Raw genomic sequence first — 27008 nt, 5'->3', positions numbered from 1 at the left:
GGTTGTAGGATTGGCTGAATCCCAAAGGCTTTCAAGCTTCTTTGTTTAACCATTTCCTACTCAGGCAGGACTCCAGAGACAAGAGGAAAACAGGCCTTCCCAAATTCCCCTTCTTGGCAAGGAGTGGGTCCCTCTTTGAAAACAGTTTGAGGGGGCTAATATTCTGTCAGTTCACCCTTCATAATAACAAAGCATTTTGCAATGGGGCTCAAGGACCAGCTCACATTAATTCTATGCATACAAGTTACCTCCCCTTCTGGGCTTTTTTCATGAGCAGAGATGTTTCCAATCAAATATTATTGACATGGACAGCAGCCTGACAGGTAGAGAAGTGTATACCAGGTAAAATCCTCTCTCCCCTCCCTCAGTGTCCATTTCATTCAGCTTCATCCCCAAAGCCTATGGGATGCCTGCAAGTAGGACACATAGAGGAGGGAGAAAGGTTGTTTTCTGCTGCTCCAGAGAAGCGGACACGGAGCAATGGATCCAAACTACAAGAAAGAAGATTCCACCTAAACATTAGGAAGAACTTCCTGACAGTAAGAGCTGTTCGACAGTGGAATTTGCTGCCAAGGAGTGTGGTGGAGTCTCCTTCTTTGGAGGTCTTTAAGCAGAGGCTTGACAACCATATGTCAGGAGTGCTCTGATGGTGTTTCCTGCTTGGCAGGGGGTTGGACTCGATGGCCCTTGTGGTCTCTTCCAACTCTATGATTCTGTGATTCTAGGACATGAGAGAAACATCAGCTGGTATTGGGAAGCATGCTGCCTCCAAACATAAGGAAGAGCATAGCCATAGCGGCCAGTAGTCAGGAACAGACACCCTCCCTGAATTTGCCCCATTCTCTTTTAAAGCCATCCCTCTTTGTGATCATCATTGCTTCCTGCTGCAAATTCCATAGTTTAACTATCTGATGCATGAAGAATTTTCTTTTATCTTTCCTGAATCTTCCAACATTCAGCTTCATTGAATATCCATGAGTTTGTGCGTTACGAGAGAGGGAGATAATTTTTCTCTCTCTCCACTTTCTCCATACCATGCATAATTTTATAAGCCACTGTCATGTCACCTCTTCCTTGACTTTTCTCTGTAACAGGGGTTGGAATGGTTTACCTTACCTGGGCTGGTTCACTCCAGTGGAGATTCCTCCGTGGGCTGGGTCGTGTGTGCACGTGAGTGCGCGTGCCCGCAATTTCCGGCATCTGCATCTGCACAGACGCAATTTCCGGCATCTGCGCATGCGCAGACATGATTTCTGGCGCCGCAGAAGCAAGTCCCCGTGCCGCACAGCACCGGTTTAGTGCAGCACGTGGGGACCCACCGAGCAGGCAGCTCGGTTCAGGGGCAGCTCGTGGGCCGGTTAAATGACACCTGTGGGCTGCTTGTGGCCCATGGGCCTTAGGTTGCCAACCCCTGCTCTATACTAAGAGTGCTTCTTTGGTCATAGAAGAGTTGCTCCATCCCCTTGATCATTTGGTTGGTAAAGGTAAAGGTAAAGGACCCCTGGACAGTTAAGTCCAGTCAAAGGCAACTATGGGGTGCAGTGCTTATCTCTGCTTTCAGGCCAAGGGAGCGGGCATTTGTTCACAGACAGCTTTCCAGATCATGTGGTCAGCAGGACTCGACTGCTTCTGGTGCAACGGAGCACTGAGACAGAAACCAGAGTGCACAGAAACACCATTTACCATTCCGCCACAGCGGTACCTATTTATCTGCTTCCACTGGAATGCTTTCGAACTGCTAGGTTGGCAGGAATTGGGACAGAGCAATGGGAGCTCACCCTGCCATGCGGATTTGAACTGCCAACCTTCCGATCAGCCAGCCCAAGAGGCCCAGTGGTTTAGACCACAGCACCACCCATTCCCCAAGGTGGGAGGTCTTGCTCCATTTCCAAAAAGTGGCTAAGTTTTGTTGAAGGACCTCTGTACTGAGAGGTAGTTTTGGGATAGAGAGGCAGCGAATGAAAAGTTTGCAAAAGGGCTGCACTAGATGCACATCTATTTCAATTTTGGGGATGAAAACAGAATCATGACAAATGTAAAAAAAACAAACCTACAACACAGAATGTATTTTCTATCAAATAAGCCATCCCAATTGTTATAAAACTATGTCCTCAGCCATTTTGGAATCATATTGTGAATAGGATCACATTGTGAGGCTCATGAATCGGATTTGGACTTTAAGTGCTGGCATTGCTGAGGGCAAATAAAGCTTGTTTAAAGTGAATGCTGCTTCCAGGACTGTCCACATACATGATACTAGGAAATGGATGTGAATCAGGTAAATGAGAACAAAGGAAGTCTATCTAGAGTAACGCTTCACAAATAGGAGGTGTGACCTTTCAACGCTGACAAGATGTTTGTGAAAATCACCCCTCCCTTTTTATATTGGTCCTACTTTACACATTATAGCTACCTCAAAGAGGTCAGCTAAATTGTGGGACAGCTCCCCATGTGGATCAGGCTGTTTTATCACCACATTTCACCAAAAAATGTTTCAGGCAAAGTGGAAAGCAATTCAAAATACACAGCAATTGATCTGTTTCATGTGGATGGTTCAGCATGCAGGAATAGCTGCCACAAGGAGCAAACTAAAGCTGTTACATAATGTTAATGTGTGAGCTAGCAAAGCTAGATCTGTTTTGTCAATATCCAGCAGAATTTCCTAAGCATTCCTCTCACCCTGGTCCAGAAAAAGGAGCCATATGTCTTCAGTTATATGTCTTCCCGTTACTTGCAGTTGCACACCATCATGGGACTTGAAGTCTAATCTTGCTGTGTCTGGTTATGCCACGCTTTCTAAATCGATTGACTGCTTTTATATCCCAGCTTTGTCTCTCAGGAGCCCAAGGAGGCTCACATGGTTCTCCCCTCCTCATTTAATCTCCACAACAACCGTGTGAGGTAGATTTGGCTGAGAGGCAAGAGTGACTGGCTCAAGGCTTCATGACCGAGTGCAGATTTCAATCTGGTCTTCAGGGGCCTAGTCTGACACTCTAACTACTGCACTACACTGTCTCTAATGTATGAATTAGTGAATGAGCAAGATTGCGAAGTAATCTTTCAATGCCAGCTTAAGGTATACTTGATCATTCAGGCCTTTGGAAGATAATGGAGAGTGGAAAGTCATATGTGACTATTAGGGCTATTGCTGAAATACTGGAAATATTTTGCTGCCCATAAATATTCTCAGTGTTTCCCCCCAGTTTTTAGGAATTGTATTTTTTATTGTGTGTTGTATTTTACAGAATTAGTCATGCAAGCTACCCTGGGGCAGCTTGGAAAATGAAATAAATAAATAATCAAGATCTACAAAAAGATCCAAAAGCTATTTGTTCAAAAGAGAAGGAAAGACAGTATGAACAGGACCCAGGCAGATTCTAGCTGAAATTCTGCTTTGATGCTTCCACTTTTAGGCGGCTCCCCTGAAACATGCTTGGATTTGGATTTCATAGGGCTCCAGAAAAACAGGCAATCATTCATACTGAGAACTTGATCTTTAGGAGAGAAGGAAAATAGTTCACATTATGACTGGTGAGATGGAGCTAATTTTCTATTTCTCCATCTAACACTCAGCTCAATACTTCTTACTGTTGGGTTTTTTTTTTATAAAAAAAATATATTTAGCACCATGTGTCCAGGCCGCCCTGCCCACACACCATCATTTGCCTCCCTAAAATGGAAGGATGGCAGACCCTGATGATCAACCCCAAACTTCAGCTGTTTTTGCCATCTTGGATTCAGCATTTGTTGTTTGCGCTGAGGACCTTGGCTCCAAAGCACTGCAAATTTCTGCCTCAATAATATCTACCCCCGGTGTGTCTCAGTTCCTGCAGGAACAAAGTTGTGATGGAACAGGGTCACTTACACACCTTGCAAGACCGGAATAGCTTGTTCAGCATTTTATACGCCAGGTGAAAGTTAAGAGGAGCCCTTCAGGCAAAAAGCAGAGGATCACCTAATGATTGATTACACTCAGACAGAGACATACGGGACACCTTGTACTTGTTAGATGTGTGTGTCTCTTTTGTCTTTTTCCTTTGGGCTGCTGTGCTCATAAATAGTAGTTTCCCCACTGCAAGTTGATAAAGAAATCTAAACTCGCATGCCAGAAGGGAAAAGAAGAGTGCTGGAGGGAGTGGAAAACTGCGGCTGGGGTGGGTTTGTGCTGCCATTCTCTGCGATCACAGAAAAATAATAATAGAGCATGGCACCAAGCGTGGAATTCAGCACATTGAGTAGTCCATCTTCAATTTAAGAAGGGCCAAGTTTCTAGCCCATATACTGATGAAATATAAGTGTAAGAGAAGAAGAACAAGCAGACCTGAAATGCCTGCTCTACCTCCTCAAAAGTAGAGGAGTGGGGCTCTGTGTTGCTCTCCAACTCCTTCTCAGGACTAGAATCAAAGAATTCTTATACATCTGCTTATCTTGAATAATCTACGCATAATCTACAATAATACCATCTTTTTATAGCACAGAATTTAGACAGTGCAGAGCACTCTCACCCCCAACATGGAATTCACAAAGCCTTCAATATGAGTAGCTTCTGATGTCCCTTAGATCCCACAGCCGGAGCACTGGGACCCACTTTGCCAGCCAAATGAGTGTGTGCTGCCCATGTGTTCATAAGCACAAGTTGTTCATCATACTTTAACCATAGTTTACATTTTCAAGAGTGTACTTAAAAATCATTGGTGTATAGCTAAAAAAAATATGGCATCACAGTACCGGGGAAACTTGAAATACTTATTATAGTTAATAGATTTTTAAAGATACCATTTACAAAACAGTCTCAAGATGAGTTACAAGCTATATAGAAAATGCTAAAATATAAAAACACTAACAGACTATCTTTGACCCCCTGCAATACTGAAACCCCATCCTCCCAACCCTCAGCCTGACTCACTTCACAGAGTTGTTGCCAATATAAAAATTACAATGAATGCAAAAATTGGTGGCTGGTGGGGTTGCCTGAGCTTCCTTCCACAAGACTGACTACAGGAACTATTGGAAGAGCAACCATGATGTTTAGAGATCATAGTCTGGTGGTGCTTTTAAATATAGAATCAAATTATAGCCTTGCAGTCCTGCAGCATTTTTATCCTACTGGAGCTCTAGAAAGAACCTATTACTGTATTTTTGGGTCTAGGGTAAATCCCTGGCCCCATTCTGAGTTTTAGACAATTAGAGGTGGCAAGGAGGATGGGCAATGAGAAACAGGCCAAGAGGTTTCTGTACCACTCCAAATAGGTTGGGGATAACATCTGAATAACATTTAGTCCCCAATAGCATTGAGATGCAGCCCCAACACCTGACGTGCAGCATCCGTTCATATTTGACAGAATCTGACAGCTGATTTGCAACAGCATTGAATAAAATATCTGCCGATTTCCTCCATTTCATTTAATCAATTCATCACTCAACCAGAAAATGCTCCATTGGAGCTGCAGGAAAAGGCATCAAAACCAGTCAGAAATCACATGCTGACATCAATGAAATGTGAATAGCAAATATGATGGGGAAATTTTCAGTTTATAAAACAGAACTCCAACTAGAACATGTGCCAGAGATTGAACTAGTTTTGAAATTTTGTTTCAGCCACAGCTCTGTACCTCACCAACAGGGAAACAGCCTCCCCCAGGCCGCCTGCAATGTCAGAGGGGCTGAGCCTGCCTCTCAACCCAAGAAGCAGTTACCACACAGCACTTAATGCCACAAGATTCCTGTGCATGTAGCCTTGCTTAATAAACAAACAGGAAAGCAGCATCCCATCTACCTTTGTCATCTAGGACATGTGAACAGCATATCTTGCTATTGTCCCTGGAGAGCCATTTTTGCAAAAAAGGCAGAAAGGCAGAAATATCCTACTAGCATGGAAATACCATCAACCATGACAAAACATTCTTAACAGCAGATAAGTTGGTTTCCTTTTTTACTTGCTGAAGGCCTGTGCTAGATTCAAAACATTTGCCCCCTCTGCTGGGACAATCAGCCTCTGAGTAGGTGCTGTGTGCCCTTCCAAGATTTCCCAGAAACAAGAGCTTTCTCTTCAGGGAGGGGAGTATCAAACCCTCTCAACTTTCTTCTCCTTTTTTGCAAATTTAGTACAGTACTGATCTAAACCAAAACAAGCGTCACATGGTAGCACAGGAGATATCTGTCTAGATTTCCCCAGAATTTTCCTCTTGGTGTCTTATCCCCAAAGCCCTTAAGGCAATGATAAAAATAAATTATTAAGCTTGCCTGGAGGGGCGGACAGCTTCCCTGGCAGGAGTTCTCCAATTCCTCTTCAGTTTGCTTCCCATGGGAGCCCATGATTCCTTACATCTTAACGAAAGTCCTGATAATTTCTGTAGGTCAAGGGAAAGGAGTGCATTCTAAATGCAAAAGAAGTGAAATTTGATTCCAGTCAGAGCCATGAAAGAAAGGCACCAGAGCCACCTGGAATCAAGGCCATTATACCATTCAATGAGAAACAGAAAGCCCACTCCACTGGGAAGTCTGCCAGTGGGAGCCCCAGCGATATTAACAAGAGCTAGGCAAGTAAACTGTGCTATGACTGTCATTGTAAGGCTTCCACAGTTGCCCTTTCCAATGGTTAATTCACACGTAAGAGGGTACCTTTGGATGTTCTGTCTGAAGCACCACAAAGGTCTGAGGGGAAGAAAATGCTTTGTCTTTGCAGGGAGGGGAGAACTTCTCTGTTGATGGTTTTAATTTTCTTCCTCAATTCCCGTTCATACACTACCACATCCTCCTCAAGCCCTCGTTGCTTTTTTAAATAGGGAATGGAATGACCCAGCTCTTTGGGTTTGGATATGCTGATGCTGATAAATGTCTGCTCACAGGAAAGGGGTCATCCTTTTACACATAGAAAAGCTGACATTCCTTAACCCAAGCAAGATATTTTGTCTTGAATAGCTGGGGGAAGATTGAGAGATGTTGTGTTTCCTTCCATCTAATGCACGGGTGTCAAACACAAGGTCCGCGGGCCGAATCCAGCCCGCCAGACCTCGTCATGTGGCCTGTGTAGCTGCCGCCGGCCGCCAGCCTTCACCTTTTATTCTCGTGGGTTTTTTTTGACACAAGAAAGCCGCCTCTTCAGCGCATGCGCGGCAGCCTACAAGCCAGAGAACGTCTGTCCTCTAGCGGCTGATGCGGCCCCCGGATGAATTTGAGTTTGACACCCCTGATCTAATGCATTCCTGCTGTGTGTTTGCAGACATGCTTTTCTGTATTGGGGGCACATTCAGCAAACATAGTTGCAGCCTCGTGTGTGAAAGACAGTGTTGGATGATGCCCAATGACTGAGGTTATTGGGAAAGGAACCAGACTCTATAGCAGTAGGAGGATCACTCTGCCCAGGTTTGCCACTCCGTGACAGGGAGCTGCAGCCAATCCTGTGTACCATACCTGTGAGGGAAGGGGAAGAAATTTGATTCAGTTTACATTTAAAAGCAATTTGTAATTCCCAAAACAAAACCTAGACAAAAACGCAGTTCCCCTCCATAATTTGCACTTCTCTGAATTTTGCAATGCTTTTCTCCAACCAAGAAAATTGTCCAGAAATGTATAGGCTTGGGTAAAAATGCACATATTAGTGAAAATAGCACACCCAAAAAAGTGTTAGGCCCTGCTTTGCAAAAATGTGTATACTGGGCAAAATAGCATACAAGCATGTGTATATTAGGATCAATTCACACTAAAATGCTGATGAATTTTTGTGAGGACTTCTAAATAAACAAAGTAAATTCTATAGCTAATGGGGAACTATAAGGAACTGAATTTAAGACCAGAAAATAATAATAATAATAATAATAATAATAATAATAATAATAATAATAATAATAATTTATACCCCACCCATCTGGGTGAGTTTCCCCAGCCACTCTGGGCGGCTCCCAATCAAGTGTTTAAAAAATACAGCATTAAATATTAAAAACTTCCCTAAACAGGCCTGCCTTCAGATGTCTTTTAAAGAGAAGATAGCTGCTTATTTCCTTCACATCTGAAGGGAGGGACTTCCACAGGGCGGGCACCACTACCGCGAAGGCCTTGTGTCTGGTTCCCTGTAACCTCACTTCTTGCAATGAGGGAACCACCAGAAGGCCCTCGGCGCTGGATCTCAGTGTCCGGGCTGAATGATGGGGGTGGAAATGAGAAATTGAGAGAAAACTAAATCCCTATGTGTACACCTGTAATATCTAAAGTTCATACCAAGTAATATGAGAAGAGGTCCTTGGCTTACCATCCATAATCTGTTCTGGGAAGTTTAAAGTAGAATCTCTACACCATTTCACATGTTAGACAGCAAAACACCTAGCTGTTGCCATCAAGAGTATTCAACAGGGAGCAACAGCCAATTTGAGAGCACCTGTACAATACAAATGCTTCCAACCTTCCACCCAGTTTGCCATATTGACACTTTATATTTTTAGGTGTGTGCTTATTTTTAAAGGTGTAGAATTAAATAATCTCAGGTGTACATCTGAAAAGGTAATGCATGAAGACGTCTTTCTTATTGGAATCTAGACTCTCAGTACGGAGGTCCAGGGTGGTCTCTTGTTTTAGTTGCTCTGCATTATAGCTCTCATTTTAATAAATTGGCCTTTGGACAAAAGAATAAGTGGTGGAGGATTTTCTGTCTCTGGCGTCTATTTATCCAACACCCACAATTCCCCCTTCCAAACTCTTCTAGATAATGAGTCAAATGGCTTCATATCAGTTCCTTGGCAACATTAGCTAGAGATAATGACAAGGGAGTGCCAAGTGACTAATTAGCCCTGTTAACATATCAAGCTCACAATCGAGACAGTAGGCTTTGTTTTCCACTTTCCGGCAGAAAATTTAGAGGGCAAAATGTATTAGATATTTAATGTTTTTTAAAAAGAACAATATAAATTCACCAAAAGGAGAAGACAAACTGATTTAACAAGGTTAGCCTAACCCTCTGGGGCAAAGATCCAAGTAATCTGTTGCAGATAACTGCAGTTGTGACTCAGAAATGTCTCTTTAAGCACTTGGGCATGAACACAGGAGCATAGGAAGCTGTCCTCTGATGAAATAAACCCATGTAGCTCAGTCTTTGCTCCACTGGCTGGCAGACGCCCTCCAGGGTTTCAGGCAGGGAGTCTCTCTCAGCCCTACTTTAAGATCTCTGGGAGTGAATCTGGGACCTTCTTCATAGAAAACAGATGCTCTACCACTGACAGTCAAGGAAGGCATCCTGAGAAAAGGACTCACATACCTTCTAAGTGGGTTTCGCAAAAGCCAAGGACAACTCACTCAGCACCAGAGATGCTGACCTGTGCCCAAGACTGAGGGGGCCCAGCTCCATCATGCACATGACGTCACATCGTCAGGAGGAGGCTGAGCGCAGAGCCCAGCATGGCGCTGTTTCAATGGCCAGCAGCTCCCCTCTTACAGGAGGAGCGGCCACAACAAGGCCATCCCCTCCCAGCAGATATTAGGGGAGCGAAGACACCTTGGCCCCATAGAGCTGGCACCCCTACTCAGCAATGTATTTGCAGGAAGTTTTCCTTTAGATCTAAAAATGGAAAATTCCCTTGTATGTTAAATCTCCTCCATGTACATAATAAACTCAAATCCACAATAATTCAAGACCATACAAACCTCAAATCACAAGGTAAAATTGTTCCACCAGTCCTCAGATAAGGGAGGGAATTGCAAATCACAAACTGCTAAAAATCCCGCTTAGATCTCTTTCCCCTGTCCTCAGGAAATGGGGAAAGATGAGCCAGTCAGTTTTGATGTCTCAGTTTCTCATTTTTTCAATGTTAATTTCAGTTTACAACGTCAGGTTGCATTAAAGAACAAAACAAAACCTAACAAACATTTTGTATGCAATGATGTTTAATATACACATTTTGCAAGTAAATTTCCATAATGTATGTATGTTTTCACTAACATAACCAAGTCTACACACAGTTTCCCTAAATGTAGGCAGTTTTGTATGCATTTCCTGACAGGAGAATGGTATCACAAAATTTGGAAGAGAGTGAATTTTCAAGAAGAGCTGTGTCTCGGTTCAAAATTTAGGTTGGATGGATTAACATGTGAGTTCTTTTGTTTCTGAGGAACCATTTGACCCTGCACTGCCTGACCATCCACACTACTTGCAAACATGGGCTTAGTTCTGTGCTAGGCTCAGACTTAACTGATCCTCTTCCCATCAAGGCTATACCTAAAAAGGGTGTGTGACCAGAGCCAAGCCCTAGCTTGTGCAGAAGCTTCCCTTCCCTTAGGTGGAACTACTGAGCTCCACAAGGGCTTGCAATGCAGGACTCTGAAGATGCCCCAACCCAGCGCCTCCCATGTCTTGGAAGAGACCTTTTCGTGTAGTGAGAGAAGGGAGAACAAGTTACTTGGGTCATAAAACCTAATTTCTACTTGCTTCAACTGCTGCATAGGTAGAAATAGGTCACACAATCTACAATGCAGGTTATACATTGCTTAAAGCAATTGCAGGTTATACATTGCTTTTTGTTGCTTAAGTGTCTGCAGCACCGTCCATTATCTTTTTCGATAAAAATATGCTACCTCAATCCAGATTGGAAACACAATGTGTGATGTTTAATCCTTTCCTCCCCACCTGTTCTCATGCCACAATTCACCCCGAGCTATTATTTGTCAAAAATGAAACCAGCCAAGGCTGTTTGGTTCTTATATATAGGCAAAACACAGAAGCAAATAATTGATCAGAATGGGGCATTTATCAACTGTAACCCAAATGCTTTCCTAGGCAAGGCAGCTTTGTCACATTGGTGCTACAGAGATGTTAAACAAGTGTTCAGGGAGAACACGCCAGTTTTTGGAGCATCACACCAGATGCTGCTTTTTATGTATTTATTCAAAAGATGTAAAATGTTTAAGGTGGCTACTGAAAGGAAAGAAACAGAAATACAACAAAAACACCTAGCACATCATTAAAATGAAAGCAACCACAAAGGACCACTTTGGCAAATTTAAAACCAATGTTTAAACGAATCCACAAAAAAAGAAAGGCCTTCCTATAGAGGAAGGTCTCAGCCCAGTGACAGAAGATGGCCTCATTGAGCAAGAAGGCACAGGGTTTGGGTGTGACCATGAAAAAGGCTTTTGCCTTGGTCCTTGGGCCCATCAGGCCTTTGGGGCAAAGAGGAGGACCCAGTTAGGTGATTCCATATTCAGCACATGAGCACTTCTGAAAAGTCATAGGAAAATATACTCAAGCATATGGTGTGGTTTCTTTACTGGGAGGACAAAACAAGTGCCAACTTGACATTCAAAACATTAATATAAAGCAACAATTCAGAATCTGTTTGAAGAGAAAGCATTGTTTCCACATTTTCAAGCAGAAATGCATTTTTCTGTTGTCTGGCTTTGCACGTTTGGTGCAGGTCCAAACCTGGAAACCTGGAACGAGTCCATGTTGGCCACGTGGTTCCCAGTTCTGTTTTATAACTTCATGCAGGACTCAGTGTTTTTCCTTCTTTTCCACTCCAAATAATCCTGGATCAGCTGTTTGGATGTCAGCTCTTGCTGACCCAGCCAAAAAGGAAAGAAGAAACCACAACCCAAATTTAAGTGCAACCATTTCAGAAGCAATTCTTGAGGGATTTCTCCCTCTGTGTACACTTCTATTTTTGTAGCTTGCTGGTCACCCACTTGGCTTTTGCTGGGGATGAGGCCTCACGTGGTCAGTGAGATCATTATCTTACTGCATATTGTGAGACAACGGTCGGACAATGAGGGTTATTTAAGTGCAGACACAGAGGCCAGACAAACGTATCCTGTGTTTTGCAAAGCTTGCTATTTCTGTGGTTTATGTACAGAAGATACACTTGGACTGAAAAAGAAAAATTGGTAACATTAACAGCCTCAGCTAGCAACAAAGGAATAGTTTCTGAAGCTGTGCTCTTGACATTGAGTGCTGGAGGCAAATTAAACGAATAAATCCAAGCAGTTCTTGTGGATTGTGTCCACTGGGCAGTTCTCCTGCAAAGCCTCAATGAAAGAGAGGTGGACACCATTGCAGACAGAGGTGCCAGGCATTTGTTTTGCCTTCTTTGGGCTGCAGGGGAATGAAGTTCAGTCACCCAGCAAGGACTGCCAGCCAGCTACTATGTATTGTACAGGTGCAATGACCAAAGCCATGGTTCCCTCCCAGGCACTTGTACTGGGGGTTGAGAAAAGAGCAAGCTCCAGATTATCTCTTTAGCACTTCCTGTAGTGTTAGCAGCACTGAGGTGACCCCCCTGGGGTGCAGCCTGTGCACTGTGTAGGGAGGTCCTGGGATGCCCAAACATCAGCCTCACTGACGTGGTCCAAAGGAAAGCAGAGCAAGCTTGGCTGCAGGAGTTGCTGGGAGGCACTGCACAAAATGCCATCCAGCCACCTTGGGGACTCCACTCCAGGTTTTACTCCTGAGCCTTTTCTTCTCCCAAGGACATTCCACAAGGCAGCAGAGGTTTAGGATCATGGTTTTCTTTCTCCTAGTTGGGCTACCTTCCTAGGTTGACGAGCCCCATCTGCACCCACACATATTTTAGAAAATATGGCTTGAAACCATGCAGAGAGAGTGCAGGGACAGATGAACTCATAAGCAGAACGCCAGTTTATTGAGGGGAGAGCTACATATGTCAGCTTTTACATACTCTTCTCACAAGTAGCTAAACCCAGGTATAACTGACATCTCCCCAGGGACAGCATAATATGAGAAAACCCCTTATGTTATTGTTCTTTGGCCTGTGAGCATTCTTGTAGGCTGGGGTTTTTCAGAGCAAGATCTCCCTCAGATGGTCCTTCAAGAGGATCTTCAGTGCTGGTTCTTCTCGGATGTGCGTGCTCCCCAAGATCCACAGGCTGTGGGGTGTTGGGTTCATCCTGTCTAAGACAGGGTCAGAGCTAGGCATGATACCAAGAGGCCAATATTTCTGAATGGAAGACTCTACCTCCCCCTCCCCCACCCCCACATTCCTGCTCACACCAGAACTTCCAGAGGAACCTAGAACATGGCAGATCAAATAAGTCCAAAAGACACAGACAAGCACAATGGGACCCCCAAACAATGTGAGAAATAGAATAATAGAACCATAACACTGTAAGGGACCTCGAGGGTCATTCAGACAGAGGCATACCTAGGGTCCCTTGTACAATGAGCTGTATCACATTACTGCAGAGAAGAGTGGGAAGCTTCTCCCACATTTGATCTCCCTGAGACAGCGGCTTTGTGTTCCCACAGACATCATACACCATACTGTCCATAGTCTGATAGGTGATGTTTGCCACCCCTGCTTGAGCCTGCATCCCTAGAAGGGTCCAGTTTTGCCTCTGTATCTAGTCCAACCCCTTGCAATGCGGGACTATCAACTAAAGCATTTGTGACAGATGGCCGTCCAGCCTCTGAAAATACAATATGTTGCAGCAATGATACATAGAAACATATCTAAAATGCAGCCAAAAAAAGTTGAAAATACAAAATTCACATATGAATCTGAATCTAGAAAAATGTATTGTGGGGTTGTTACTGATGAGATGTCTGGAATGCATATTATCTCACTGCTTTGTCAAAACCTATTTAGAATCATAGAATGGTAGAGTTGGAGGGGACCCCAAGGGTCATCTAGTCCAGCCCCCTGCATTGCAGGAATCTTAACTAAAGCAACCATGGCAAATGATCATCCAACTTCTGCTTATAAAAAAGGAACTTCTCAGGGCTGGCAGCAGAACAGAACCCTCTGTTTTCTTTTGTGCTTCTGCTCCGAAAACATATTTGGTACAAATAATCCTAAGTAACTTAGTCAGTAGGTTTCCCCCAGATGAGGCTTATTTTTTCCTGGAAGATTCAACACCAACCCCCCAAATTGGCAACCTGAGTCACTGAAGTCTCTGGCTCACCTTCCAGGCTCTCCAGCAAGGACCACGGGGGAATCAAATCTAGTTTGCACTTAACAGGCATTTTTCAAAATGAAACCCAGAGAACAGCGCATCCATCTTTCAAAATTCACACTTCCATAACTTTTGCAGTGCAGTTTTCCAGCCAAGTGATGTTTACAAAAATGTGTATGTTGGTGAAGATAACATACCAAAATGTGTTATAGTAGTAGTAGTAGTAGTAGTAGTAGTAGTAGTAGTAGTAGTATCTTTATTGTCTTTATAATAATAATATAATATTATTATATTATAATAATAATATAATAATATCTTTATATATCTTTATAGTAGGGGGTGATTGCTTGCAAACCTGTATGTATTGTACAAAATTGCATGTAATCAGGAGAAATTCATACCCAGATGCTGATGTTGAATATGTAAGCAATCAATAAATCAATCTACATTTTATGCGTATATCACTCAATCAATCAATCAATCAATCAATCAATCTACATTTTATGTGTATCTGTGGCGAGCTGAACCTGAAAAAATGAGAAACTGAAATTGAGATTGACAGATTCGCCCATCCCAGCCTGCAGTCCGCTATCAAGCGCTGAAAGGATCCATGTGCTCAGATCTTCTTCTAGTCTTGCCTTCAGGCCTCTCTTCTCAGGATTAAATGGAGAGCAGGCCTTTTGGAGTCTTAACCACACCCTTTGAACACTCTGCTTGTACTTTCTGATCTTTTTAAAAGGAAGAAAAGGTCCCTGATAGTGAGCAGCACATTTGCTATGTTCCCCCATTAGAACACCCCGCCCATTCAAAGCTAGCATGGAGGGAACAGAGCCATGTCAGTCTTATATCACTAAGGAGTTTTGTGTTACAGAAGGTCTGGTCACGTGATCTGTCTCACTGGCAGCCTGAATTTCTAAAAACATTTTAGCTGCTTGATTTTGTTAATTGCATCACATGGCCTTCTCAAGAAGTTTCATACCACAAAGTCTTAGACAGGAAACAGTAGGTCATTTTGTGTGTCAGATCTCCACCACTTGCCTCATCTCTTGTGTACAGACATTTCAGTAAGTACTGTGTGATCTCTTGGGAAAAAGTTAACTTATCAGAGAGCAAGACTCTTGCTCAAACTTTTTTTAAAAAAATCTAATGTTACTTCTTGCTTAGACTGGAGACTGTGGACTCTGTGTGGTCTGGCAAAGCCAAAACTGCACAGCCTATCCCTGGCATAGAAGAGCAGTTTCCAAACATCCTTCCTGTACAACTGCATCCACAACAGCAGTCCTCCACTTCCAATACTTCAACAAGGGCTATGCTACAGTCAGTTGGGTTCCAGGACTCAAAGTGGCCCAGGAGGGCATCTGGTCCAGCGTGGAAAGGGAGCAAGTTCCAGAGCAGCAGACAATGATCCAAGGGGCCAGAGGCAGGTGGATAGTCAACGCCAAGCCCTTCTCATGTTACTGAGCAGCCCACGGCTTCCTAACAACTCTGGTAATGTTAGAAACGCCAGGCTACACAGGAAAAGCTGGTGGTGTGTCCTTCCTCAACAGGGTACTCAAACAACCAAAACAGATTTTGGCTGAAGGAATCAGCCCTCAGCAGGAACATAAAATTCAGGGGCATGTTTAGCTGGCCGAGGCATATATATATAACTGAGTAAATGGACCCCGTTAATAGCTCTGGCCATTAACCATCTCCTTCCTGTTCCTTGTGAAGGGGCAGTTCATCATGGCAACTGTAGCACCATATAACTGTATTGGCAGCTTCTGGGATACAGAGGCTCCGTTCAGGAATAGCCTGTATTTCATGGCATATATCAAAATGCTGCAAGGTTTTCACAGTGCTTTTACAGAAAACAAAGTCTTCCGGCAGCATTTACATTTGATTTCCCACTCATTCCTCTATTTACTTAAGTCCTAATGATATGCTTGGGACTACACATTTCTGGCCATTTCCCAAGCTATGCTTTTTTCCACATAGCAGAGTTGCAAGGCCTAATAATGGATGCAAAGTTGAGCACCAACTGAAGCACTGCTAGGGAAGGTATTTTCCGTGTCCTGCCCTGTGCTGTGCAGGGAATCACAGCAGACCCCAGTTTTATAAGCCCCCAAATCTAGAGAGATCAGGGTTGATGTCAAATAGAGCTTATGAGAAATCGCTCTGGAGACATCTTTAAATACTGCTTTTCATGATTTCTGAAATATTTCCTCTATCTTCATAAAGGCTCAACTAACCTTTTGGTTCTGAGGCCTGAGGAAGCAAGCTAGGGAACTAGAAAGAATTGTGGGGAATTGATTATACAAACTCAATCAATACTTTACACTCAATCTGTGTATTTGGCTTTGACTTGACTGAGCCAGCTGAGAGGGGGGAAAGGTAGTATGACAGCCTGTGAATATCAGTTTCACCAACTATTCTGCAACTGTTCATGGTCCTCCATTACAATAGGGATGGAGAACCTGTCATCTTCCAGGTATTGTGAGCCTCCAACTCCCATCAGTCCCAGTCAGCATGGTCAATGATTAGGGATGATGGGAATTGTAGTTGAGCAACATTTGGAGGGTTAGAGATCTCCTTCCACTGTCTCAAAATTGCTTGGTTGCTAGGGCTTCAGGTTTTAATCAGTAAATTAATCAACTCAATCTTTAGTTGATTAAACAGGGCATATTTGATTAAGGGTACACGCCATTGTTTATTAGCAGCTGTTTTACTTCTGGTTTGCTGCTGTCCCTAGAGAAATAAAAATTGCATCTTAAAATAAGTTGTAACTTCTGCTTAGAGAAATGTTAACTCTCACTTTTATTGCAAGAAGGAACCTATATTGGTAACAGTCACACTTATAATTGATCAGTTAAAAGGCAGGTAATAAACCAAGCAGTAATTACTGAATCAAGCAGGGGCTCTACTGAAAATCCAAACTCTTTAAAATATTGCTTTCTGGAATGCAGCTCACATTCCTTACCAACAAAGACACTTGTAAATGCATGTGTATCCAGGGGTTACAAAAGTCTAGCTTTTGATTTCAGGAAGAAGCTTTTATAAGGTGAAGGCAATGAGTTTATAATGCCACCCAACAGTAACTGCACTTTGTAAGCCTGAACACAAGTCTAGTGTTGAAATATCAGCCAATGAAACAATTTTTCAAATACTTCATTCATGGTAGTTGTATGCTGTATTCTAATTGCCTGGGGTTGCTGTAAACTGCTTAATTGTGCCCACCCTTCTCTCCTGTGTTTTTCTATTCAGTGGAAAATCAAAGGGAGACCTCCTTTCCTCTCTACTTCCCGCATTATAACAGTCATGAACTCATGGTGTCAGATCACACCACCTGAGTGTTTGGGCAGAGTCATATGGGAAGTGTGGTCCCTGAGATATCCAATGCTCAGACCATTTAAAATTTTAAAAATCTGAACCAACACATTGAATTTGAACTGGAACCTACTGGGAGCCAGTGGTTTGGAATGGCTGGTACACTGCAGGGCCAAGGAACTTTTCTCTTGAAGAATTCCAGTAATTTCCCAACATCCCTGGCAAGAGTGGGGAGCATTTTTTGGCCCAAGTGCTGCCTTTCCTCGTGGGGGAGACTTCCGGAGGGCCACGTGCAAGTGATAGGCAGGGTCAGAACCACCAGCTGGTAGGACAGCGAACGTGACTTTAACCTTTGTAGAGTAGGTTACAGTCCAATCATGAAAATGTCAGGTTCATACACACTTCACTGTCCTTTATATGAGCAGCTCCATGACTCATTCCAGCTAGTTATAAAGCACTGGAGGAGAGTGTGGAGCTAGTCTGGGGAGGCGGTGCAGCCTAGAGACCATCTTGAAGGCTGGGAGGGCAACATTTGGTCTCTAAGCCTGAGAGTCCCTCTTTCTGATCTGTAGGTCAGTTTTCTCAAAGAACAGCTGGCTATGCCTTGTCTCTATCATTCTGCACTGCAAACGAGAGCTTGCAATTCGATCTTTCCCCACACCAAAAATAAAATAAAACCCTGCACAGAAAACCAGTTGTCAGGAAGAAAGAATTGTAGCCCACCCTTTTCACTGATAAGGCACTTTTCTGTGTGCAATAATTATTTATTCCCTGCAAATGGAAAGTTCAATCACATGCGCTATGCCTGCAATCTGCAAGGGAATAATCCAGAAACAGGTTTGCCAACTAACTCCTCTGCATTTGTGAGAACTGGCATCAACAGCTTAATTTCAAGTCTGAAAGGAATCTTCTTTGGTATGGAGCTGTTGAGCAGCAGCTCTGGTGTGCTTTTGCCTTCCCCTGCAGCATTCTGGTTGGCTCCGAGTCATCTGTATTGTTTTACTAAACAATACGTAGCCTGTAGGCACTTCTGGCTTGGTGTGCCCTGCTCATCCCTGCTCTGCTTTTTGGTACATTTACAACTGCTGATCTGGAGGCAAAGCAATCAGTGACAAGTCTGGGCAGTCTGAAAGCAATTAACAGATTGCTCAGACGATGGAGCCAGGCCAAAGTCTGAGGCTTTATAGGGCCCAAGGCTCCTTTGTGTCACCTGCTGAGGGATGGAATCATAGAATCATAGAATGGTAAAGTTGGAAGGGAACCCAAGGTTCATCTAGTCCACCCCCTCCAGGATGCATCAGCCCATTTCTGGTCCATGACATTCTCACATGTGTTTGTGTTCAGAGGTCTGCTTTGTTCCATTTTTGCATTAATTCATGAAGGTTTTTTAAATTAAAAAACAAACAAAACAGAATTCCATGTTAACTGTTAACTATTTAGATATGTTTTTTAATTGTCAGGGCTGTGGGCAGAGGTATGCTAGCAATGTGCTCAGACTGACATGTGTCTTCTGACACCAGGCTGTTTTGAACAAAGCACCCTTTCCCCATCATTTCCCATCACCAGAGCCCCCCCCCCCCGGTGAGCTTTAAGTGTGCATGACATGGGCTGTGCACTCTGTTGTATGTCTGAGGTTCCCATACTGATAGTGGTGTGTTGTGACTGAGTCTTGGGTTCAACCATAATCTGTCATAGTGGTATGGGCAGGCTAGTCTTCCATGTGGAGTAGCTGTTGATTCTTTCCCTCCTCAACACAGCGTGGCCAGGGAGGAGGTCCACCGTCCACCCATGACTCAGCCCTAGTTGTAGCCATCACCAGTTGTGTGTGTGTGTGTGTGTGTGTGTGTGTGTGTGTTTGGGCAAATATTTCATGGTGTGTCCAGCTTTCCACAAAATCTTTCCACAAAATCTTCAGTGAGTAGATCTTGTACAGGATCATGTTCTGAATTATTCACAGTTCTTCACAAGGACATGGAATGACAGGTTTTTGGTACAATCACCCCCCAAAAATCAACAACACTGAATTATTCAACAGAAGGACACCACTTGGCCAGGGCTAGATCCTTGGCTGCCAATATATTGGATTGTTTATAAGCCTTAATTTCTCCCAAAGATATATACCTTCCTTCCTTCTTTCTCAGAACCTTACTTAAACTGATCTTCTCCAAGCCTTAAAGCTTGCTATGTGCCTAGCTTCACCGCATTGATAGTCAGCAGAAAGACTAAAAATATAACCAGACTGGAAACTATATAACCGTCAGCTCTGGGCAGTCCCCCAAGTTTTGGAATTGAGGTTTTTGTTTTTTTAGAGTTTTAGAGTGTTGGGGGGGGGGTCAGCTCTGCTGTGTCTTGGAATTTCCAAGGAAGCAACCCCACTTGGTTAACCCAGGTCAAATAGGTTGAGGTCATTTATCTGGCTCAGGAAAATTAAACTTCAGTAGTTACCCAATATGGAAACATCAAATATTTTTTTGGAAATAAACTGATGTCAAGATGACTTTACTTCATGAATATTTTGTAGTGAAGAGGGAGCCAGAAGAAAGAGAGAAAATGAATAATTCAGACAGGGGGGTGAGGTTTCATTTTTTTATTTTTCACGGAAAATGCAGAAGGTCTCTTCTAAGCCATCTTTCCAACATCAAGGTGGCACAGGTTTTTTTTTTTAAAGCATTGCCAAGACTGTGGTTAAAACTGAGTTCAGGCCATGATGACACATAAGCTGGCATTTGTATGTGTTGGAGACTCTTTGAGCTTTTACAACCCTAAAGAGTTGAGGGGGGAAATAAATGAAATCTATAAAGGGAATAAATAACTTGCAGGGCTTAAAATAGCTCTGTTTCCGGCTTGTTGGAAGAGGGGTGAGCTCTGGTTTTCTTTTGCGCATTCTGGTAAGAAAGCACCTTTGATACTGTTCAAAGCAGGGGCACCAGAATGCCTCAGCTGTCTCATGGATGGTTGCAAGTTTGGCTTGTTGGTCAGTTTGAAGTGCTTATATAAAACAGTGGAAGTGGAAATACTTTCCCAGACCACGCCAAGAGTTATTTAAGGATGCTTTGTTTAAAAATACTTGCTGGTTTACTCAGACCACAGTTCCTCCCCAATAAACCCTATGTGATTGGTCTATCTTTGAAAATCTCCTCCCTTTTGCCTTCTGGAGAAATAATATTCTAGCTGTTCTTTTAGTGGTCAACAGAATAAACCAAGCCTGATTGATAAATGCTTTTGGAGGTGCCCTGATTCACATGGTGTGGGAGCTTTGCCCACTTGTGAGGTGTGCAATGGTTTGACTTTCCTCCTCAAATAAGGCGAGACTCTACTAACAAGCCAATTGTTCAGATGGACCCACAAGTGGGGTGCCTGATACCAAAGATGTGGAGCTTATAACTGACTCCCCTGGAAATGTTTTCATTTACACCACCTCGTTTGCAAGCATAACTTCAAGTTGTTGCGACTGCGGCCTGCTTCTCTCACATCACACTCCCAACTCTGACCAGTTACTGGCTTGCACTGGTGGAGCCTTGCACGCATAAGGTTTACACCAGTGACAGTCTCCTGTCTGTGCAAGGATCTGTTTGTTTATTTATTTATTTGCAAAAATGCATATGCCACCCACTTTAAGAAAAACATTTCTGTGAATGACATAAGATCAGCAATAAAACTACATCAATAAAATAAACATAAAATATATCACAAATCAGATGGACGTTACTTGGGAAAGGATCATCTCCTGCTCCTGGGAGAGCCTAGGTGAACAGCTGTGTTTTAAGCAGGTTTTAAGACGGCTTTGGTGCTTGCCTGATGTCTTCCCAAAGAGCATCCCAAAAGGCAGGCCCCACTATATTACAGGCCCTGGTCCTAGTGAACATATGACAAACCTCAGGAGGATTTGGCTGAGGACCTAAGGAACTGGAAAGGGTTATACTAGTGAAGGTATTCTCAAAGGTAGCTTAGGCCTTTATTTGCCAATAGATAACAAGCTACCACAGGACAAGGTCTCTGTCCACCCATCCGAATCCCCAGCTGTTTCTCTCCTCTCTTCACAGTAGGATTGATACTGATTGTAGAGAGGATCAAGCATTTGTGAAACATCTGCCGTGACTGGCAGTCAACAGGGAATGCCGCCATGCAGTGCTTGCCAATGTTAACGTTCCTGTTCCAGCTTCAAAAAATCTTTCTTTCTTTCTGAGAAGGCATAATAATAACAAAACATAATAATAACAAAACAAAACAAAACAAAACAACAATAACAATTTATTATTTGTACCTTGCCCATCAAACATTAAAAACTTTCTGATACAAGGCTGCCTTCAGATCTCTTATAAAAGTTGTATACAGTGGTACCTCGCAAGACGAATGCCTCGCAAGACAAAAAACTCGCTAGACGAAAGGGTTTTTTGAGCTGCTTCGCAAGACGATTTTCCCTATGGGCTTGCTTCGCAAGACGGAAACGTCTTGCAAGTTTGTTTCCTTTCTCTTAACACCCTTAATACAGTTGCGACTTGACTTCGAGGAGCAACTCATAGAACGCGGTGTGGTAGCCTTTTTTGAGGTTTTTAAAAACTTTGGTGATTTTTGAAGCTTTTCCAAAACTTTCCCGACACCGTGCTTCGCAAGACGAAAAAAATCGCAAGGCGACAAAACTCGCCGAACGAATTAATTTCGTCTTGCGAGGCACCACTGTAGTTATTTATCTCCTTGTCTTCTGATGGGAGTGTGTTCCACAGGGCGGGTGTCACTACCGAGAAGGCTCTGTGCAATTTCCTTTGCAACAAACTGCTTGGAAGGCACTGTAGTGCCTCCTAAGAGTCCTCAGGAGCCCAATATAAATACAACATGCTGGTATGAGTTTGTTCTTTATGCTTTGTTTGTTCTTCTGGGCAGAAGTGAAGCTGCCACGTGATGTATGCAAGATTGTAATTTTAACACATTTTTTAAAATAGTTTTTATTACGCAGGTTTTGTTTTAATTAGATGCATGCCTTCAAGGATATGCACTGAACTGAAATGCATTTGGTGATGAGTAATTAGCAAACAGATAAGACCTAAATTGTAAGTAGGCCCATCTTGCTGCTCTGCTTCCAGTATTTGTTGTCTCTATGACAAGATACTTAAGTTACACCATATAATATAAAACAATACAATACATAAAAGTCTAAAATCAGCTGGCACCTCAAGGCAGCCTCAAGGCAACTCATGTGAATGTTAGGTAGAAAACACTATTTATTATTTGTTTTATTTTATAAAATTTCTTTATCTCTTGACTGTAAGAACCCCCCCCCCGTCGCCCCCCCCAAAGTGGACTACTACAGCTCCCTCCAGCTACAGTAACCTACTAGGAATGCCCAGCTTTTTATATGTGTTAACTCATCAGGTAGGTGAATCATGTAAGCGAGGCCCCCCCCCCCAAGTGTGAGGGATGGATGGGCGGTGACTCCTGTTTCTATTATAATTCGTATGTGTGACAGGGACTAGAAAGCAGCGTCCCTTTCCTTCAATTATCTGGGGAATATGCGAAAGCATAAATCCTCTCCAGATTGGTTCAATGTGTTCGGCCAGATCCTCAGCTTTTGCCAAATCTGATATGGTGTTGCCACAGAAGTGTGGCTTGCAATATCTTTACTGTGCTGCCTTGGCACACAGACACCATTCTCTGGTATCCCTGCTGTAATCCAAAGCTCTTTAACAACACGAAAAGGAGTAAAATGCGCAGTTTGAGCAGGGAGGAAATGCTTACTAGGTTAGCTAAAGGTCTGCCATTCCTCTCTTTGGTTGCCTTCAAAATATTGGATAGAAAGCAATTTTTTACTCCTCCTTTTAGCGTACTGGACAACAAGCATGGTTTTGCAGTTGACAGGGGCAGCTATTTTGCAGCAAAAGGGGTGGAAAGAGCCTGTAGAATTCAGGTTGCTGCAAGAAGACTTTGCCACATTGCTACTTCCCTAATAAATATGAGGCAACGAGTTCCTATAATCTCCATTTCTCTTGATTGCTTTATTTCCTGCCAGGAACAGAAGAGCACTTTGTACAATCTCACCTGCTCAAAAAACCGCATCCCCACCCCTCAACCCCAGTTGAGAGTTTCCATACAGGGTGTTGGTGCAGAGCAAAGTCTCATCGTAATTAATACCCTACGGCATGTTTGTTTCTGTGGTGTTTGTGCAAAGCTTTAGGTTTAGGCTAACTTTATAGGCTGTTTTCCACAAGACACCAAAGGATCTTGTAGCAATTCTTAAGTGCATGATAATATCGCGCCTGTGCACACCAAGCATGTTCCGTTCCTGTTTCTAGGCTCATTTACATCTGCCAATTAGAGGGCCTAGTAGATACCATGGTTTGAGCGCCCGCTAGACTAGGTGGGGCAGCTAGGGGGTCACAGGGACATGGCCAATGAGAGCTCACGGGGCATGGCCAAGTTGTCTCAGTTCTTTCCCCATCCTCCTCCTCGGTAAAAAAGGAATGGGCACTTTAACCTTTCACTTTCCTCAGTACCTAGCACAGACGTGCCTTACCTTGGTTGAAAAGGGGGTCACTACTGTACAATTTCTAATGTGGGTTCATGCTGCAATAACTGTACATTATTCAAGAGTAAGCCCTACTGAATTCCAATATGAGGATTGCTCCCTCTTACAGTATGTATGTGCAGGATTGAAGCCTGAACTGGTTCGTCTTAAAGGTGTCACACACGACTGTTAAAAACAGACCCGATAAATTTTGGACCTATGGGAAAATATAGGTCTCCTCCACTTTATTCATTTCTACATCTTTTGTCCCAGATTACCATTCCAGCTTTAGAAATTACATCCTCCTTGGCAGCACCATTTACTAACCATGGTTGCTATGAAAACACAATCAACCTGATACTGGGTTGGTGCAGTTGATAACATGGTCAGAAGCCCCCGTCACCTTTTGTTCTGGCTGAGAATCATAGAATCATAGAATCATAGAGTTGGAATAGACCACAAGGGCCATCGAGTCCAACCTCCTGCCAAGCAGGAAACACCATCAGAGCACTCCTGACATATGGTTGTCAAGCCTCTGCTTAAAGACCTCCAAAAAAGGAGACTCCACCACACTCCTTGGCAGCAAATCCAGTGCTCCCTTTACAGTCTCTCACACTTTAGCTTGAGCTAATGGAAAAGTTCAGGTGTATCCATTGCCAGGCTACATGTGCAACTGCACACAGGGGGAACGCAAAATGCAGGACGTTTTGCATTCTGCACAGGGTCAGAGAAGAAATCAGTTCCCCTCACCCTGGCAGAAGGGAGCAGTGATTTGACAGAATGGAACAGCCTCACATAACCACCTGAAATGAACTTTGGAAGGCTTTCGCTGAAGGCAATGTGACCTGAACCTTTCAAAGGGGCAAGGAAGGCGCATTCTTATATTTGCATTTTACCAACAAATCAGAGGTAGCTCTGTCAGTCAATTAGAAAAGCCAAAATCATAGCAATACAGAGCTATATTCCCCAAATGCCCTGCATTCTTTTGCTTACTATCCGGAAGCCTTCTGGGAACCTTAAATATTTGCTCACTACTTTGTGATTCTGCAGTTGGCTTTAATTAAACCTACTGCACTTCATCTGCTGTTGGATCACTGCCCTATCTTGTCTGGGAAAGGCGAATGTGACATGCCCAGAGATCTTCATCACGTGCTGGAACAGAGTATGATTTTGCAGAAGGTCTAGTAATGGCCCCCCAGCCACAAGGGGAAAGGAATGAGCCATTGCTCCTGCTGCTGCTGCTGTGAGTGCTGGAAGGAAGGCCGCTCCCTGCTGCAAGGCCCATTTCCACCTGGCCCAGGGGGCGGGGCCCAGACTCACCTGGAACAGCTAAAAGTGGCTCCTGGGAGGCTGAAGGGACATTGCTGGAACAACTCTTGGGTTGGGGAAACTGGCTAAAATGTTTTAAAATGTTTTAAACAGTTCTAATTTTGGTTCCTCTGTTTTGTTTTTGTTGGGTTGGTGTTGGTTAAATGTTTAGTTGGAGTTGGCGGTTATTTTAATTTGGGTATAACTGTAAACTGTTATTGTTATTATTGTTAGTGTCTTCTTTATTGGTTTGCTTGTATAAGGGATTTTGTTTTTTAATGTTTGATGTTTTGTTGTGCTTTTAAATATGTTGTAAGCCGCCCAGAGTGGCTGGGGAAACCCAGCCAGATGGGTGGGGTATAAATTTAAAAATAATTATGATTGGTCCTAGCAGTAATGGCGAGCACTTCTGCTCCCTTGGAAGAAACAGGCGATTCAAACAAGAAGGTCAAGTAAGAGTAGCCAAGCTGGTCTTACTAATATTTATTTTTATCTATTCATCTTATGGGTAGGAGAAAACACTGGCAACTTGATGGATATTCTTCTTTCCTACATTAAAGCTTGTTGTACATTCAGCTTCTGTGGTCTGATTTGATTAAAACTGTAGAGTGCTAGTTGAATTAGGGAAAACATGCCTGATATAATTCAAGGGGCAAGTGGGACTGACAACCTCATCACGCCTCCTCATTCATCTCCCTGTCAGAACCCGACGCATGAACCGCATGAATTACTTCTTCTCCTGTGCAAAAAGCAGCTCAATAGGAAAAGGCAATCTGGCTAAGAAAGAAGATGTTAAACAATGGATGTTGAGGGAAAGCCACTGCTGGATGTGATCTCATGAGTTGCCGGGAAGCAATGAGACAGGAACGATATCCAGTGAAATTAACAAAAAGCAGGGTTATGGTCTTCATGGAACCCATAATGTATTTCTTTTTTAAAAAATCCCCTCATTCACCTGCGAGACTCTGATATGGGATGTAAAATAAGGTTGTTGTTTTTTAAACTTTATTACTAAACTTTGGAATTCATATCTTGGGATCTAATGGTAAAGTTTGGATGGTGAAGCTGTAATGCTTTAGGATGCGGTTCCTGATGAGCTACCTTCTCCCCCATGTACCTGCCCACTAAGATCACCTACAGAGACCTTCTCTTGCTGTACCCAGACAGACTTGAGAACTTCCGACCCAGGGAAGTAGCTGGCATTTTGCCACTGTGTTGAGGCCCACTTGTTAAGCAAGCTCAGAGGCTGAATTTAATTCCTTACTTATTGCAATTATATGCAGCCTTTCTGGTTTTAAAGTGCTTTTGAAGTGCTTAACAGCTTTTTAAAAGTGCTGTTTGCTGTTTGTTTTTTATTTTTGTAAGCTGCCTTGAAATACAGGAGAAATGGCAGGGTCTAAAATATTTTATATTTTTTGTAGAAAGTGATGAATAAGTGTAACAACAACAGAGTTTTATGTATGGGTACCTTAAAGCAATATGACTAAATAGCACCATAATTTGCATACAGTTGGATGAGAAAAATGGAGAAGTCTTGCTTCCTGTTGAACAGAAACTTCTACTGAGAGCACGCAGGTGGGGGCTGTTGGGTATCTGGGCGCACCTCTGCTGGCTCAGAGGGGTTTGCACTGGTTAAGACAAAGCAAGAGACCTCCAGCTTCCCAGACTATCCCTATACTTTTATCACTACGCTGACCTCCCCCCCGCCCCCCTTTAATGTTTATTTAGACTGGTAAGTATAAGGTTCCATCCTCTTTACAACTTCCTGCTCCTCCTCTCACACTTTTTCTGGACCTTGAGGTGAGAGTTAATCTTGGATCTTTCTTTTGAGAGCAAAGGGGGGAAGCATGGATTCTTTGCTCCTCCAACTAGATGGTTAGCTAGGACTATAGAATGCTTCCCTATTGAGAATGTAGTTCAGGGGTAGGCAACCTAAGGCCCGGGGGCCGGATCCGGCCCAATCGCCTTCTAAATCCGGCCTGTGGACAGTCCAGGAATCAGCGTG

General features: G+C 43.3%; 1 protein-coding gene across 1 annotated transcript in view; it reads left to right on the top strand.

The window, feature by feature from the left end:
* KLF13 (KLF transcription factor 13) overlaps nt 1-27008 on the top strand; it is a 38859-nt gene that overhangs the window by 3215 nt on the left and 8636 nt on the right. The gene's annotated exons all lie outside the window — the stretch shown is intronic.

Source organism: Podarcis liolepis (assembly GCF_965112155.1).
Source record: "Podarcis liolepis genome assembly, chromosome: 14".
In the NCBI taxonomy this organism is placed as follows: Eukaryota; Metazoa; Chordata; class Lepidosauria; order Squamata; family Lacertidae; genus Podarcis; species Podarcis liolepis.
The sequence above is the reverse complement of the archived record's forward strand: the minus strand, read 5'-3'. Positions and strand labels throughout refer to the sequence as shown.